Source organism: Paroedura picta, chromosome 1, assembly GCF_049243985.1.
Source record: "Paroedura picta isolate Pp20150507F chromosome 1, Ppicta_v3.0, whole genome shotgun sequence".
Classification (NCBI taxonomy): domain Eukaryota; kingdom Metazoa; phylum Chordata; class Lepidosauria; order Squamata; family Gekkonidae; genus Paroedura; species Paroedura picta.
In genome coordinates, this window is record NC_135369.1 from 158,509,584 (window position 1) to 158,527,758 (window position 18,175).

Below are 18,175 nucleotides of genomic sequence, written 5' to 3' on the forward strand. Positions count from 1 at the left end.
CCAGGATGATCAGCAAATAAAACATGCTACCAGGATGATCAGCAAGAAGGAAAAAAGGAGATTAATGTTTAAAAGTATCTAAAGACTCATGATTCCATAAGGGGTGGCATTCAAAAAGCACCATGGATCTATGCATAGGCATTTAAATGGAGAAGTATGAATTAAAAAAAAAATTAGCAGGCATCGGGGACCTTTAAAGCATGGAGAAAGGGGATTGGCTGCCTGGCTTGATTGACAGGTGGAAGAGAGTCATGTATAAAGTGCCCTTTCCAGCAGCAGTTGTGGAGGATGAGAAGTACGAAAAGGCAGCAGACTAGAGCGAGACAGCAAAAAGGTGAGGAGGGGCCGGGAGGAGTGATAATATTTAGTGCTACACCATTCAGCTGGCGTAACATTATTTTTACTGATGTGCAGAAATGCCTTGGAAATCCAGAATGAACCTGTTCATATCACAGAGAGCAAAGAGAATCAGGCCTTTGGTTCCACCAAAAGCAAACTCCTCCAATGAAGAAGAGTTGTTTTTATACCTCACTTTTGACTGCCTGAAGGAGTCTCAAAGCAGCTTACACGCACCTTCCCTTCCTCTCCCTGCAACAGACACCCTATGTGATAAGTGAGGCTGAGAGAGCTCTGACAGGACTGCTCTGTGAGAACGGCACTATTAGGCCTGTGAATTGGCCAAGGTCCCCTAGCTGGTTGCATGTGGAGGAGGAACGGGGAATCAAATCCTGCTCACCAGATTGGAAGCCACCACTTTTAACCACTACACTAAGATGGCTCTTACACCAATAACATGGCTCTTACAGAAAGCAAGCTGTTAAGGCTGCTTGATCTTTGCTGGTTATATTGCAATACTCCTTACTTCTTCCTCCTCGGACTAAGCATATATGCAGCCATAGCACTATAACCATGACTTTTTGTATATCTGAATGCAGGATTTCTCTGACCTCAGGGTAACCATGTAACATCACAGTGCCTGAGAATATGACCTGGGTAATCCCCGGTTCAGATCTCACTCATGATCTCAAGTAACTCCAGCTTCCCTTGCCCACTAAAATATGGGCATTAATATTGACCTAAATTGCATCCACAGACATTTTTGAGTGTTCAGAAAAAAGGCAAGCGGTGCAGGGTCAAGCATAGGGGCATTTGCACATCACTAACAGTGGCACAGGGCCAGCCTTACCATTAGGCAGATTGAAATGGCTTCCTTCAAGCAGCATATTCTCAGATACCATGAAAGGGCAGCCAATTGTCAATTATTTGCTTCTAACCTGCGAGGGGAGTTTTATTTAGATTTGCTGCCTCAGGCACCAAAGGGTCCTGGGGTCATCTCCGAGGATATTCGAGTCGCAGGGAGGAGACCCAGGTGCGGAAATGGCAATAATGGGAGGTGAGCTTAGGCATAAAGGGGAAGAGAGAGGACACGCAAAGAGCCGGAGAAGAGGTGTAAGGGGAGACCAGGGAGAAGCTTGGCAGCAGAAAATAGAAAAAGCAATAAGGCAGCCGCAGGATCTGCCTAATAGATGAGACCCTAACGGGGGAAGTCTAATGTAGGGTCTGCTCCTGCCGTTTCTGTCTATTTCCTGCTGGTCCACCTTTCCTGCAAATTAGGAAGGGACAGCAGGAGGTAGGGAAAGCATAGCAACAGCCCTAGCCAATATAGCCGAGAAGTGGCATAGATCTCCGGGCATCTGTCAGGAGGGTCCCTGCCATCGCTGACTTTGCTCTCTTTATAGCGTTTTGCGATTCCACAGCATCAAGCCCTACCTCCAGAAGCTAAGCCCAGGGAAAGAAGATGCTGCATGATCTCCGCTGGGCCCCCCTTCTGCCCAGGAATGGGTCCTGTCTAGGCATTTATCAAAGTAATGAAATGTGAGTATACTGATACCGCTCAATACATAATACACATGCAGTAGATCATGATTTTATCAACACAGTCTGTATCTTTTGCCTGCATCCCATCCTATGGCAGGCTTTTGCCTGTGTTTAGGAACAGGCTGTTCTGGGGACTACCCCACCCTGACATATTGATGGCATTACCCTTCCAGACAAGCCAATGGAACGCTAAGGAGGCAAATTTGTTCTACGGCCGCAGTTCTCAGCCTGGGGGTTGGGACCCCTTTGGGGTTCAAATGACCCTTTCACAGGGGTCACAGCAGGGCAAGCAGCTTGGTCGGGGGGGGGCACCGCCAATGTTGCCGCTCCTCCTGCAGGCGTCTGTCTGGAGCAGCAGAAAAGAGTGAGATCGGCATGGTGGGACAAGAGGCAGAAGTGAACTGAGAAACCCCAGGAAAAAAACAATTTATATAGAACTAGAAAATAAGCCCACTGTAATCGAAATACAACAGGTGCTAGCGAGGCTGTGGAGTTCGGGGTTGTGGCGGGGCCAGAGCACGAACCCGAGGCCGGGTGGTGGGCGTCTGGCGAGGCGGCAGCGAGTCGTCCAGCCCCCCCTGGGCCGTGTCCTACCGGAGTGTGTGTGCGAGGCCGGAACTGGACGCGGGCGGGCTGGAGGGCAGGAGAGAGCTGGGTGGTGGAGTGTGGAGCGACTGAACGCGGCTCCTCCGGCGCGGCTGGGCCAGCTTCGGGTGGGCAGGGTGGGCGGCGGCGGCGCTGCAGGATGATGCTCAGGCGGCCATTCCTGGCTCCGTGGAACAGCGGCTGAGCAGAGCGTTCTGCGGGTGGGGCAGGCGGCACGGTCGCTCCAGCGCAGCTGGGGCAGCTTCGGGCGTCGGGTAGGCAGGGTAGCCGGCGCCACCGCTCCAGCATGGTGCTCGGGCGGCCGAGCGGAGCAGTGCAGGCTGCTCCCGGCTGCGCAAGCCGGCAACAACGCGTCCCGTTGTTGGTTGCGGCCGCAGGCAGCGGCGGTGCTGGCTGCAGCCGCGGCATCTGGGCCCTCCTGGTATCGCGTGCAAGCGGCGACCTGGCCTGTCGACGGCGAGCCAGGTAATGGCGGCGGCCGGCCAGATGCGAGGGAAGTCGGAGGGGGGCAGTCCGATTCGTCAGTCCAGCGGCAAGGGACCAATTGCGAGCCGAGCTTTATTATTATTATTATTAACAGGGATTATTGTAGCCTATTGTTTACTACTCAAAGGAGTCTCAAAGTGGTTTACAAACACCTTTTCCTTTTGTCTCCCCACCATAGTGTGAGAGGTCTGAGAGAACTGGGAATGGGCCGCAGTGACCCAGCAGGCCTCAGGTGTCTCAAAGCATTTTCCAATTGTCTTCCCTTTCTCTCCCCATAGCAGACACCTCATGAGGGAGGTGGGGTAGTGAGCCTCACAGGGAAGCTGGCAACCCTAAGAGGAAGACTCTCTGTGCACAACAGTCTTGACCTTAGTAAGGTTTTTTTATACTGGCTTTTTATTTGCCAGGCCAAGGTTGAAAAAAGTTATTGCAGTTTCCATCTGTCTCCAGCCATTTACTTGTGCACTATTTACATATTTATTTAGATCTTCCTGCACTTTCCAGACTCACAGGACTGATGCTGGTTTGCTTGTCTGCGCCACAGAATACAAACAGTTGCTGATAAGGGCTGGCCATAACCCATAGCTCAGGAGGGACACACCTGCACCACCCCCTCCCAACTGCAGGCAAAAATGGCTCCTTTGAAGGCTGGACTCTGAGGCATTGTACGATTTTGAAGTCCCACCTCCAAACTTCCAGGAATATTTCCAGCCCAGAGGTAGCCAACCACCAGGTGGGGCCTGAAGAGCTCCTGGAATTACAGCTCACCTGCAGAGTATAAAGATCAGCTCCCCAGGCAGAAAGGGCTACTTTGGACAGGGTTGTGGTAGAGAGGAAACATTTAAGGCCTCTCACACAGGTTGTTGTTGAATTGAAAGACTACTGCACAGGGTTGTTGTACAGATGAAACAGGAGACAAAAGAACCAGTTTCATCTGCAGAATAACACTGTGCAGTGTCCTCAAACCTGCAGAGAGTTGCAAAGAAGAAAGACACATGGCTTGGCTGTGTCTAACCCCCGGCCAGAGCAGTATTTTAAGTGAGAAGGGGCTTTTCTGTGGCCTCCCTGTCAGCCAACTGTTTGGCAGAAGGGGAAAGCTCCCACACTCAAAAGGAAGGCCCTCAGGCTCCCCTGTGTTGGTCTCTGAAGGAAAATGTCTCCCTCCCCTCAGTCAGGGGCTGTCAGAGGTTCCTTCCCAGCAGGCCTCAAGGGAGGGGGAGGGAGAGGGAGCGCACTCTGCAGCCTCCTGGCAGCTCTGTCAAGGTTCTGAGACAATTTGCAGTTGGACATGATAGTCAGGACAGTCTTGGGGTGAAAAGGGCTGGCACAGCCTCTGTTCTCTTCCCCCTTGGCAGCCCTACTGACCTCCTCTCCCTGCGGTGGCCAGGAGCAGACTGGCAGCAATGTCTCCTGATAGCCACTGGCTGGGCTGACTTAATGGAATTTTGGTCTGTCGTGGTGAGGGGCCAATCGGAAGGCGCTTCGCACCTTCCAATTGGCCCCTCCGCTTGTCAGTCTGGGGCCAAGGGGCCAATTGTTGGCCCCCCGCATCCCGGACTGAGCTCACCCCAACACCCCTTACTGTTTTATTAAGAGGGAACAGATGCACAGCATTATAGGACAATGCTCTACTTTTCTCACCTTCCCCAAGAGCAGTTATGAGAAGCAAAGGCAGGGGAAATGCTGGGTGCAACAATATGATGTTGTATGTTTGTCATATATTGCCCATCATCAGGAACTTATTCTTTCTTCAGAAAAAGTATACTGCTCCTTTCCAGAGACCTGCTGGGGTCATCTCCTGAAGTAAAACATGATAAAAAAAACATAAAGAAGCATAAAAATCAAACTGTTTTTTAGAAGATGGAAAAAAGTTGGTTTTTATACCCCGCTTTTCACTGCCTGAAGGAGTCTCAAAGCGGCTTCCCTTCCCTTCCCCTCCCCATAAGAGACATCCTGTGAGGGAGGTGAGGCCTGATATAACTGAGAGAGCCCTGATATAACTGAAGAAGAAGAGTTGGTTCTTATATGCTGCTTTTCTCTACCCGAAGGAGTCTCAAAATGGCTTACATTCACTTTTCCTCTCCCCACAACAGACACCCTGTGAGGGAGGGGAGGCTGAGAGGGCCCTGATATTACTGCTCGGTCGGAACAACTTCATCAGTGCTGTGGCGAGCCCAAGGCCACCCAGCTGGCTGCATGTGGCGGAGTGAAGTGAACCCGGCATGCCAGATTAGAAGTCCACACTCCTAACCACTACACCAAGCTATCTCCATTAAACCATCCATTAAAACCTACAACAGACAGGCATGCCAGCAGCTTCTTCAGTGCCCACTTATGAACTGCAAGGACAGGAATTAGTCTTATAGTATTTTCCTACATAATACTAAGGAGCCAGTTGTGCCCTTCTTGTGATTCTTGTCTCAATGCCAACGCTGCTACAGCAAGAGATAAACAAAAGAAAAAGAAAAATCTACCCTGTATCCCCCCCCAAGCAAGCTTTATGGTCGCATTAAGAGCTGATTTAAAGACCTGTAGAAAGCATCTCACTTTCATTTACGAAAGATACAAAAGGCTATTGGGACTATTGTATGGAAAAATTAGGTTTCTGTATGGGGTGGGGCAGAATCTTTAACCTGCAGCATTGTTTTCATTCAAAGCCTTCCATAGAAAGGTACTTTTGCACTCGTGATGCAATCAGCCCGTCACAGAGTCCCGAGATTCTTAAAATCAATCAACTTAATTCTTCTGTCACTTCTATCAAAGCTTAATTGCACTCTATTTCTTAATTAATGACACAGGATACACAGCAGTTAATTTTGTCCATCCTGTGGAGAATGTTTGCTAGCTACTTCAACTCACTAGAATTATAAACAAGCCCAGCTTGTACTTTTGATACTGAGTTAGGTGTGCTTGAACCTATTAATAGCTGCATAACTGTAAAATGCAGTGGGCTTCTCAAGGCTCCTGTGTAAACCAGGATTTTCACCCTGCAATTTCATAGAGCTCATTACCTTTAGCAGTGTTCCTCTAAACATGCTTTATAGACTTATTGCACTTCTGCCCTATTCTTTCTTCAGGACCAGTTTACATTTTGGTTCCTGCCCTACAATCTGTTTAGCTTCTGCAACCAAACCACATTGCGTACCTTCAGACCATTCCCCCATATTCTCCCCACATCTTCATGGCTGGACACCAAGGAAGAAAGCTGTGTTAAATGGCACAGAAAGGGGAAGCTGGAATATCCTTGGACAATCTGCACCTTTCCCCCTACTGGGTGAAACCACAGTTGTTAATGGAGGTCAACGGATGTTGTCTTCATCCGGAGGACTCCTGCAACGCAGTTGCCGTCACATATTACAGAGACACATTTGATGCTTCAGAGTGGGTTGTCCAGAGGGGAAGGATCAGTGAAAGCTTGATAATGGCTGGGGCATCGTATCTGAAGGGATCTGTCAGCTGCCAAATGAAAATGATCTATATTACATTCCATTAACATTGCATGAGGACATTTGTGAACATTCCATTAGCAATTAAAACATTCTGTTCTTAAAGAAACATCACCTTGTCATAGTTGCTGGCTCAGGACTGCCTTCCGTCTAAGACCCAGTTCTCACTAAGGCGCTAAATCATTGTCTGGATTTTTCCCAGTCAGACGGCAAGAGCAGGCTTACATGATACGAAAAAGAATGCCAATAAACCCCCCACGGAGAAAACTAGATGTTTTAGCCAAGCCTATTTCCAGGAATACTCATTTTCTAGAGTGGGGATTTAAAAAAATTATTTGTGTATAAGCAGTGGACAAAGCAAGCCCCTCAGGTACTTCTGTCCACTGGCAGTCTTCAAGCAGTGGCTGGACAGATACTTATCCTGGATGCTATCCTGGATGCTTTAGGCTGATCCTGCATTGAGCAGGGGGTTGGACTAGATGGCCTGTATGGCTCCTTCCAATTCTGCTATGGAGCAGAACAAGAAACCCTACTTCTAAAGTGCATTGAAAGTGCATTAACTAATGGGCCCTGGTTTGCCAACCGTAAATAGTCCTTGGAAGTGTAATTTGGCCAGCTGGAGAAATCCATGTGTTCTCTGTGGTACATGTGGATATTTACAATGAGACAAATGTTCACACACACACACTCACACTCACACAGAGCAGCTTCAGGTCATGAACATATTGTGTAGAGAGTCTAAAACCTCTTCTATACACATGTGCTGTAGTCCCAGCCTCAGCCAGGCATTGTGCATGCAAGACTGAGAAGTGTGCCAGCAGGCCTGTAGAAAAAAAGCCCTGCCTTTTTAGCAGGAGGTTAATGAGATGCCATTTACTGAATGATGCTCTCTACCTCCATGCCATGAAAGGCTTCCGCACCCCATTTCCCCCTATGAGCCTTCAGTGAAGGGACACAACACTTTGATCCATGCCTGCCAGCAACCCTAGCAGAAGCTAAAACCACACAATGCACCTCTGTTCCATAAACTGGGGCTGCCATACCTAACCTATGTACTCTGCAATGAGTGGGTTGCCTGCTTCTCCTGTGTTTTTGCAAAGTAGCAATGAGTTGCAGTGCAGTCCGAGATTTACTTTTCAGGCTGAAACATCATCAGTGCACCACTCCCAGAGGAGCTCGCAAGGAAGCACCGGGTGCTTAAGGACCCCTGCCTATGAGGCCAGATGGCGGACAGCAGCAGGCCCTTCGTTTTCACCTAGCCTTCCTTTAAGAACAGCTCCGACATCGTTGACACAGATTTTGAAGGGGGCAAGAAAGGGAACGGCGATTTTCTGTATGGTTTCCGATTCTGAGAGCTCTTTCCACAGCAGTGTGAAATGAGTGCAATTAGGTCAGCTGACTGTTCCTCTTGCTGAAAAGTGCCAGAAGCCCTGCTAGTCGACAGCATTTGTATTCAGTTTGTACCTCCTTAATTGTAACCAATTATTGCACTCTGTCTTGAAGCAGATTAACCTAGCCTGTGCCTGAAGCCTGTTAGAATTGCTGCCCTTGGCAGAGAAAAAAGAAATTGCACATCTATTCTAAGCCCATGGCTGCAGATACGTTCCTGGCTTTTATAGCGCATGCAGCTTGAGTGAGCACTGCTATTGTTTCCCTGGCTATGAAGGCTAGACATCCATTCCAGATTCTGACTATTCCTTTGCAGTGCTTTCTGGATTACCTTCTACCTAAGTTCAAGGGGCAAGAGTGTGGCTCAGAGACAGATGACATGAATTTCAGGCAGAAAGTTTAATTCCTGCCATCTCCAGTTAAAGTACTGCAGGTAGAAGAAGAAGAGCTGGTTTTTATACCCTGCTGTTCCCTGCCCAAAGGAGTCTCAAAGCAGCGTACAATCACCTTCCCGTCCTCTCCCCACAACAGACAAACTGTGAGGTAGATGGGGTTGAAAGATCTTATGTCAGGACTGCTTGGTCAGAACAGCACTATCAGGACTGTGGCAAGCCCAAGGTCACCCAACTGGCTGCATGTGAAGGTGTGGAGGATCAAACCTGGCTTGCCAGATTAGACTTTGCCCATAAATATGAACTGATTACTTCCATTCCACGACATTGTATCTGAGGAAGTGTACATGCACACAAAAGTTCATCAGTATCAGTAAACATTAATAATGTCGAAACTGACTACTCACCCATTACCTGATTGGCCCTCAGCCAGGAATGGCCTGCCCTGGTAGTTTAGCTCTAATCAGGAGAGAGCTCTTGGCCAGGAAGGGCTTAATAAGGAATTAACTTTCTCCTTCCAACTTCCTGCCTGTTTCAGAATTTTTTTGGGTAGAAGACGAGTCAGCCTCAGGGCATGCCCAGATGCCAATAACTTGTTTTGGCCTCCTGGCATCAACCTGTACAAATTGTCATTGCCTTAAAGAGATGTAGCTAAAACACAGGCAGAAGAAGCTGTTGCTTTTTTGACTTGCTCATTGACTGTTATGGGATTCTTTACCTTTAAATTTGGACCTTCTGGCCAATGGCTTCTCAGAGCAATCCAAGGAGGGAGACACTCAGGTATTTCCTATGTGGAGAGATGACTGTGTGCTGAATAAGGTTTGCAATTTCAGAAGAAAGGTATACTTTTGTCATGTGCTGCTGGGGAGTGCCACACAGTCCCGGGACCCATTCCAAGCAGCCCTTTCCTCCACGGGAACTTATCTCTGCAGTCTGGAGAGGAGATTTCATTCTGGGGGTTCTGCAGGTCCCACTGGAGGCCAACATCCCTGAACATTGGGACCTGAAGATTCCAATTCTGGGGTTTTTTGAAGGCTGAATAATGTTTCTGAGGTTTCTCAATGGTAAAATATTGAGAAAAGCTGACTTAGAAGCAGTAACTGAGAAACTCACTTTAAGTTCTTTGTCAACCAATGTATTCATTTTTGTATGAAACATACAACTGGTTTTGATTTATTTTGATATTGAATTGAACTGAAGAATGTACAGACTGAAGGGTTTTCAGTTCTTCAAGCAAATTTTGCTATCAATTAAATATTTACAGGAAAAAACTGTAATGATTTTATGAATTGTTTGATGTTAATTGTTATTAACAATTACTGCCCCCCAGCATTTCTCTTTGTTTCCCACCTGGAGATTGGCATCCCTGCACCTCCAGAGAGAAAGAATCCCCCTCCCAAGTAGTCCTTTTCTCCAAGGGGACTGATCTCTGCAGCCTGGAAATTACCTGCAACTCCACCAAATCCCCAGTTCCCAACTGGAGATTCACATCCCACAACCTCTCTGGGGCACAGTGCCAGAGAATTCCCATCTCCCATGCAGCCATTTCGTCTCCAGAAGCCTGGAGATAAGTTGTCATTGCAGAGTCCCTCCTCCAAAACAGCCATTTTCCCCTTGGGAGCTGATCTCTATAGTCTGCAGATGACCTCCAATTCCAGGAGATTTCCAGGCCATACCTTGAGATTACCATACCTGGGTTAGGAATGCTCCTTGAGGTTTGGAGGCAGGACCTCAAGGGTCTGGGCAGGGCAGGAGAAGGAATAAAGGCTGCCCACCAGCCCCATGGGATCCAGCTTGATCCTTCCTTCCTTCCTTTTCCCACTGGAGAGATTGTAGAGCCACTACCAGTCAATATGTCTGGGGCTGCAAGGACCAATGTTCTTGCTTGGTGTAAAACACCTTTGCAAGTAAGTACTGAACAATCAAAGAGAACTGATGAGCCAGGAAATCTAATTTTCTTCCCTGTGCAGTATGGTAATAACTACCTTACTGGGCCATCATGAAGATTACTGAGATAATGTCAATGAAGGCTTTTGAGCAACTAATGCTTGTTAGATATGATTACTATTCAAACAAGATTCTGATAACTGAACTAACATCTTATTTTGAGATTCTTCCATCATACACTTAAACAGACACCAGTCAGTTGCTAAGCCATCTGTTTCTAACCTGGTAGCAAGTTAAATGCAAGACATTTGCACTTACATGAAGATATCTGAGAGACCGCCTGTTGCCCTATGTCCCCCCACAAGGCTTTACGCTCTGTGGATAGAGAATTGATGGTGATTCTTGGCCCCAGGAAGCTAATTTGGCCTCGACCAGGGCCTGTGCCTTTTTGGTTCTTGCCCCGACCTAGTGGAATAAGCTCCCGGAAGAGCTGAAGGCCCTGCGGGAGCTCTCAGCATTCCACAAGGCCTGTAAGACAGAGCTCTTCTGCTGGGTCTACAGTTCAGGCCAGATCAGGAAAATCTGACAGCCCCCTAGCAGATGAGGAAGTAGAAGAACTGGAGACTAGTAGAGTCTCCACCACCTGACCATCACTGTTTGTGGTGAGCCAGCACATGGGGACCCCTTGACACCGGATAGCAGCCAATGAGTATGGGATTCTAGAGTTGCTGCCGCCACGGGATTGTTAAAGTCGTTTTAATGGGGTAATTAATTGTTTCATGTTTGTATTGGGGTTTAAGGTGACCAGATTTTAACATTGGTAACGCGGGACACCATTGACCAGGGGGGTTCTTGATTAAAAATTTGGTCTATATGGAGCAACAAAAAGTTTCATAGAACGCGTAGAACACAAAAATAGTATTGTAATATATATATATATATTTAAATTTCAACATAAGTACAATTTGTCAGGTATGCTCTGGTTGGTGGTGGCTCTCCAAGGTCCCAGGCAGAGGTCTTTCATATTACTACCTTTTAACTGGAGATAACTGAGACTGAATCAGGGACCTTCTGCATTCAAAGCAGATGCTCTGACACTGAATCATGGCTCCCCCGTGATTGTATCCTGGCTAACATATATCAACCATTGACAATTGAGGAGAAGCCACAGCTCACTGCTGGAGCATCTGCAGATTCATTTCCTGGTGTATCCAACAGGATAGAGAGAAATTCACAGCAAGTAGGGTACTATTTTTGTTGCTGTTTGTGTATCTTTCTTGAGAAGTTAATATTAATGGTTCAGAGCCTTCAGTATGCATTCTTCTGTATAAGAATGCTGTTACATGAAGACTGATTCTGCTTTAAGGACAGAGCACCCAATCCAAACATTTCCGGCATAAGTTCTTTTAACTCATCAATGGATACATTTCCACAGGATGCCCCTAGCTTATACAGAATAATTATCTCCCTTAAAGACTCCTCAATTTATTCATTCATTCAATTTATATTTGTGAAAATGTAACAAAGTTTAAGGCTCTGACCTGGATAGCCCAAGTTAGCCTGACCTTGTGAGTTCTCAGAAACTATGCAAGGTCAGCCCCGGTTAGTATCTAAAAGGGAGACCACCGAAGAATACCAGGGTCATGACACTAGGGCAGGCAATGGCAAACCACCTCTTCATGTTTCTTGCCTTGCCTTCATCTGTGACTTGACAGCACTTTCCTCCCCAACAAAGTTTGGGCTGAGTAAGTCAAGTTACTATACCATGTATAAAACAAGGAGGCAGATAGTCAATCCACCTTCATCAGTTTTCAGATTTTTTAAAATTTCCATTTGAGATGTCTTAAAATAATTTGGTGGGATAGATAGCATTGCCACTGGTTGCCAAAGAATTCACAGTAAGAATTCATCTTACTGAATATGCATGGCTTCCAGAAGTATTACCAAGTTTTAATGTCCAGAAGTGCTGCCTGAGAAAGCAAATGTGTTTACTGTACATTATGGTCTATGGCCCTGAAGGACTCTCCAACAGGGAACTGTCCATGGTGCTTATACTCACAACATGGCTTCTTCTTTCCATTTTGTAGGTTTCAGAACATGGGACCAACCTGAACCGTGCCCACTGTCCTACTGACATTTTCTTTCACTTTGTCATTCAATAAATTCCAATACCCTTTTATTGTTCTGGAAAAGATAATATTTGTCAAAACTTTCTAAATAAGGGGTTTTCATTTGCTAAGCTTACTTTTTCATAGAAAGTTCCATGTAGCAAGAGCGGTTTATGAAATATTACTGCCTTGTAAGTTCATATACTTGCATGCTGCAGATAGGTAATTCATGTGAGATACCAATGATTTGTGTGAAAGGCTGGCACTGTAAAATAAACATGATGTGGAAAGCTGATTTTAGTAATCCCGCGGCTTCCAGTCTTTCTATACTACTAGGGAGGAATAGAAGTCCTCCATAAAACATTTGGTTTGTGCTTTTTATTTAGGATTGCTTTGTCTCAGTATTGCTACTTCAACAAGACAAACAGCTATTATAACCCGATGTGTCTCATTCTACTCAATTTGTACAGAACTACTTGAATTCATGTCGGAACCGAATTGCGACATTCGCATGTAAATAAATTGATTTCATCTGTGCAAAATTATCTTTCAAATACATTTCAATCCATGAACTGGACAAACAGTAATTCCGCAGTAATTTTTGACAGATTAGATCACATGAGGCATAACTGTCTCTGATCTAGAATTTATATTCAGTGTGATAGCCATCCAATTAAAAACAAAAGCTATAGGGTAGAATTCCAAAGCAATTAACTCACATTTTCTTAAGAATCAAACTTTGTCAACTTTGTTGAGGCTATTTGAACAATTAAGCTAATGGGGAAGTTGTTTGCCTTCAACAGACCTGAAAGCGATATAAATTTGAAGTCCCCAGATCCAGTTCCATCTTTGATCCCCATTAAATTCTTTTAAAAGTACAATGGGCTTAATTTACTGGTGGTGGCAGTTTAAATAGAATGTCAGTTGTCATCTTGATATTGTATTCCCAAGATGCCTCCTTTCTTAATTTGTTGTTTTTCCCCTGCTGCAAAGAAAATTGAGTTTAACACATTCAGATGCAACAGCATTTCACCAGTGCCAGAGTGCCAGCATCTGCAATACACTCACATGCGCTTTTCGTGAACGGGTGTTAGCGATACCTAATATAAGCACCCACAGGGTACAGTCTTAAAAAAAGAGCCAGTGTGGTGTAGTGATTAAGAGCAGCGGCTTCTAATCTGGAAAGCCGGGTTCAATTCCCCGCTCCTCCCTCACATGCAGCCAGCTGGGTGACCTTGGGGTCGCCACAGCACTGAGAAAGCTGTTCTGACCAGGCAGTGATATCAGGACTCTCTCAGCCTCAACTATCTCTGTTGTGGGGAGAGGAAGGGAAGGCGACTGTAAGCCCCTTTGAGACTCCTGATGGAGAAAAGCGGCGTATAAGAACCAGCTCTTCTTCTTCTTAAATTCTGACATATTTTTAGGCTGGCCTAGTAAAAGAAAAGAGCATTTACAAGAGGTGTTGACTCTTATTCTAACCTATCTCACAGGGTTGCTGAGAGCATAAAATGGAGGAGAGCATAACATGGCAAGGTGCTTAGTGTCTCTATTGGGTAGAAAAATGAAGTAAGTCAATAAATAATATTAGAAACATCTATTGTTGTTTATGGAATCAGCATTACACTCTTGTGTGGCATTTTCCTAGTGAATTATGTAGGAACTCACAGGCTGAATCTACACATTCCTAAATGCAACAGTGTGTATATGTGAAACAGCCAACAGCGATCAAACACTAGATCATTTTTGTATTTCCCATCACCGCATCAAACACAATGCTTTTCAAAGTTAGCGGTTCATATTTCTGATCTCAGACGTCAAGTGACGAGATTTTGAGTAATGCAGGCAGAGAGACCTCAGCTATTAGGTTGCAACTGAACATTTTTAGGTTGCAACTGAAAGCTTTTTACTCTCGCTGCTTCAGAAAGAAAGAAACCGGAGGTGATTTCTGCAAAGACAACATATTAGGGCACAAGTTATCCCTCTAGTTTGTCTCCATGTTACTATTGTCTCATCTATTATGTGGGAAAGCTGCTGGCATTGGCTCAGCTATCTAATGAGACTGAGAAGATGAAAAACTTCCTCTAGGTCAGGGGTAGTCAAACTGCGGCCCTCCAGATGTCCATGGATTACAATTCCCAGGAGCCCCTGCCAGCAAATGCTGGCAGGGGCTCGTGGGAATTGTAGTCCATGGGCATCTGGAGGGCCACAGTTTGACTACCCCTGCTCTAGGTGGCCAAGCTTATGTCTACAACCACTGGATGGGCATATGGAGCACAGGGACAGAGACTGACTGAAGGAAACTCAACCGGACAGTCTGTACAATGCAATGCATAACTTTGTGTTAAATTTTTATTGCATGTCCATTGAAATATAAAACAAAGAAATCAACACCTGCAGCATGGCACTCAGTCATCCATGTTCCTAAAACAGACTGGGACATTTTGAAAGGAAATGTTTTTCCTGAAACTGCAAAGGAATGCAAAAGTGACTTCAAGTCATAAGACGCGAAGCCGGCACAGAAGCAAAGGCCCAAAAGTCCCACCATTTAGACAGCTTGTTGTTTTAAAGAGAATGGGCACATATTGTCAGTCTGCCAAGTGTCTTTAATTTTCTGCGATGGCAGTCTCCTTCGGCCTCAATAGCTAATAATGACACAATTGTGCTTGGCCTTAGTCTCCATCAAGCATTTAGTAGATTCAACAGCAACAGGGGCATACCTAGCCTATTCAGCGCCTGGGGCAGGTGATGCAGGAAACGGGGGCAGTGGGGCTTGGTAATGCAGGGTGGGGGTGAGGCATGCCCAGGCAGACTTTACAGTGAACTCGGCATGAACTTCCACCCCGCTGACTCCCAAGCATGCAGTGGGGCAGGAAAACTGCTCTGGTTAGAAAGCGCCCTGCAGAACTCCTCACTACTGGTAGAGGGCCTTCCTCCTGGGCCTATTCTGCACACGATAGATAATGCACTTTCAATGCAATTTAGAAGTAGATTTTTCTTGTTCCACACAGGAAAACCCAGCTGCCAAAGCACATTGAAAGTGCGTTATCCTATGTGTGCGGAATGGGCCCTGGAAGCAGCCTAAGAAGGGGAAACTGAAAGGGAAGGGACAGCCAGCCTGCAGAGCCCTGCTAAACTGGAAAGTGGCCCAACCAGGATCTTTCTGCCAAACAATGCCTTCCAAGCAGGCTAGGCTGGCTGGGATAAGCAAAGAGGCCCCACTGCTGGCACTCTAGTCCAACCCACATAAGGGCAGTACAGATGCTACACCTTGTGTCCGCCCCACCTGGGGAAAGAGTCGCACTGCCACACGGCCAGTAGGTGTGGGGGGCCAGGGGACCCGCAGCTCAATTGTGACCCAAGGCATTGGTACCCATGGCACATGCCATGGCTGCCATTCCCTAGATACATGCATGGGCAGCATAGTACGCTTAAAGTTATAGCCATAATTCATAACTTATTATAAAATTGCATGAAAACCCAGGATGCAATTGTGTGAAGAGCAAGGTGTTTGGGTCCTGTTTTAACCATGGAAACTCATTAACTGGAAAATAAGATTTCCCCTGCAATAGCAAGGACAGGGGCATTGGGTTCAATCCTGTGAGAAATTTCCCTGGATGGGGAATGGATGGGCTGATTTTTGTCCGTTGCCCCCTCCAGCTGCAAATGTCTGATAACCCCTTCCTAGGGTTGAAGAGATTGAAAATGAAAGTATTATTGTACCCTTTCTACCATTGGGGGGGGGTGTCCCCTGTCCCCTTTCGCCTGCAATGAAAGGGACGACCAGGAAGTCCCATCTCATTGAGATTTTGAAGAAGATCCAAGCTATTTTCTGGTCATAAGAGAAAGCTGTCAATGGAAAATGGTGACCACAGTACCATTTTTTTGTGATTGATGCATGCTTCATGAGAACCAAAAGCACTCCTTGGGAAGTAGAAATTACCAGGAAAATGTCCCATGTCAGGAATTGACAGCTAGCTGCTAGGAAAAAAAACTAGCAGCCATTCTCCTCTTATTGCCAGAAATAAATACTTTAGGCAGGAGAGGGCAAGTAGAAGAAAAGGAAAAGACAGAAATATGACGGGAAATAATGTGGAAAGGACATATATGGACTTCCCCTCCCCCTAAGTCTGTTCACTGATCAAGGTCCAAATTTTCCAGATTTTGATTTATGCATAAGCTAGAAGAGAACTTCTATTACCTTCTGGTGAAAAAAGTCCTTCACCTTGACTAGATTAATAATTATATCACTCAGTTAAATAATATGGCATTAAAATGAACAATAAAATACCCACTTGAGTGAGAAGCTAAGACACGGCAACTATGGAAGATTAGGATATCTAATTTATGCTTCAGGTCTCATTTGAATTCCTTAGGCATTTCTATCCAAGTTGTAACAGGCAGCTGTTTATAATATACTCTTTTCTCCATCAGCAAATTCAGACCTCTTTTAGGCTTGTCGGAGTCTTAAGAAAACAAATGCCTTGGCATAAAGGCGACTAACAGTTAATTTATACAAAGCCAAGAGTTCGTGGACGTTACAAAGCACAAGAGTCCTGCACTTGGCAAGAATCAACATAATGCCTCCACCAAGCATTTGGCCGAGACCAGATGTAATCTACAGCGACCAAGGGCCCCTGCTCCCCCCCCCCCTCAGAATTCCATCAACAAGCCCTGGACCTGTTTGTATTACGATTGTTTATTGTTATACTGTGTTGTGTTGATGGAATTGGTTGCAATTGTTGGTTATTGATGTACATGTTCTACAGACTGTTTTATGTATGGTTCTCTGTTATAATGTAAACCGCCCTGAGCCTCCGGGGAGGGCGGTATAGAAGCACGATAAATTAAAAATAAATAAATAAATAAATAACTGAAAAACGAGCGGGAAGCCCCAGAACGTATTGTAGACACATGCCTGACAACAAGAAAATGGGAAAGTTCCAGAAAGATTTCAGATCTTTTAATCCAGCTTCCCCGCATGTTTCGGAAAGGCCTTTCCAACAAATCATCTGCACTACATAACAAGACGCTGCTTGGGGAAATGATGGCTGCGGCTATGCTTAAAATTAGATACTGGGGGGGGGGGGCGTTGGCCTGTGAGTTCCACAAGGTAGAGAAGGCCACGTTCAGGGAATCTCAACTGCAGCTTACTGCGAATCCCACCACTCTGGTGGGTGTATTGTTCGCTGCCCTTTCAAGACAGGCAATCACAGTGCAGCGTTCATTAGTATTCCGATCGTCAAGCGGTGCTCAGTGGTAGTCTTGCGCTCTCTGATTAAAAATTAAATAAAATTAATGTTACGCCACCCCCCCCCTTCTTGCCAGGTGCACAGGGTTGTTTGGGTTTCTTCCCCTACGTTGTGGGGGAATAAAAGGCAACAATTGGGGGTGGGGGGGGACATGCTGCCACTGGAGTCTGATAAACACTCCAAGGCAGTATGAAATTCATCTCACCTTTTCACTTGTTGTCCGTAGGGCGCTTCAGTCCCCCCAGTGACAGCTTGGAAGTTGGTGGTGTGTTGTTGTTGTTGTTTTTAAGGCACTGCGGATCTTCCCGATCTTGAGTGGGGATGGAAGGGACAGACAGATGTGATTACGATCCTAATGGAGCCGCAGGAAAAGGCTCTGAGGACTACATAACAAGCCGCTCTGTGTACCGGGGTGGGGGTGGGTGGGATGTGAGCGTTTCTCTTCCCCTCCACTCTGTCCTACCATAACCTCCAATTATGAGGAGGATTGTTCCAATAGGTTTCCTCGCTCGAAAACATGACACAACAACAGGGCTGGCTTGAACGCTCAGGCATTTTCTTAGCCGAAGATATCTAATCCTTTTCACTGCTGCTCTTTTCAGGTTGCGGGGCAGATGTGACACTAGAACTCTGGCGTTTTAATAAGCAACAGTGAAGCTATAGTCTCCAGGAAAGGCAATTTACAAATAGAAAACAAATTTTCACTGGCAGATCTCTCCTACTGGAACAGACAG

At 46.1% G+C, this 18,175-nt stretch overlaps 1 long non-coding RNA gene across 1 annotated transcript; it reads right to left on the reverse strand.

Annotated features, from left to right (window-relative positions):
• Positions 1–5,288: 5,288 nt before the first annotated feature.
• Positions 5,289–17,811, reverse strand: LOC143845089 (uncharacterized). The gene is made up of 3 exons (XR_013234283.1): positions 17,647–17,811; positions 12,144–12,268; positions 5,289–6,426 (listed from the first exon to the last, which is right to left on the reverse strand). It is a non-coding gene; the product is annotated as an uncharacterized LOC143845089 (long non-coding RNA).
• Positions 17,812–18,175: the final 364 nt, after the last annotated feature.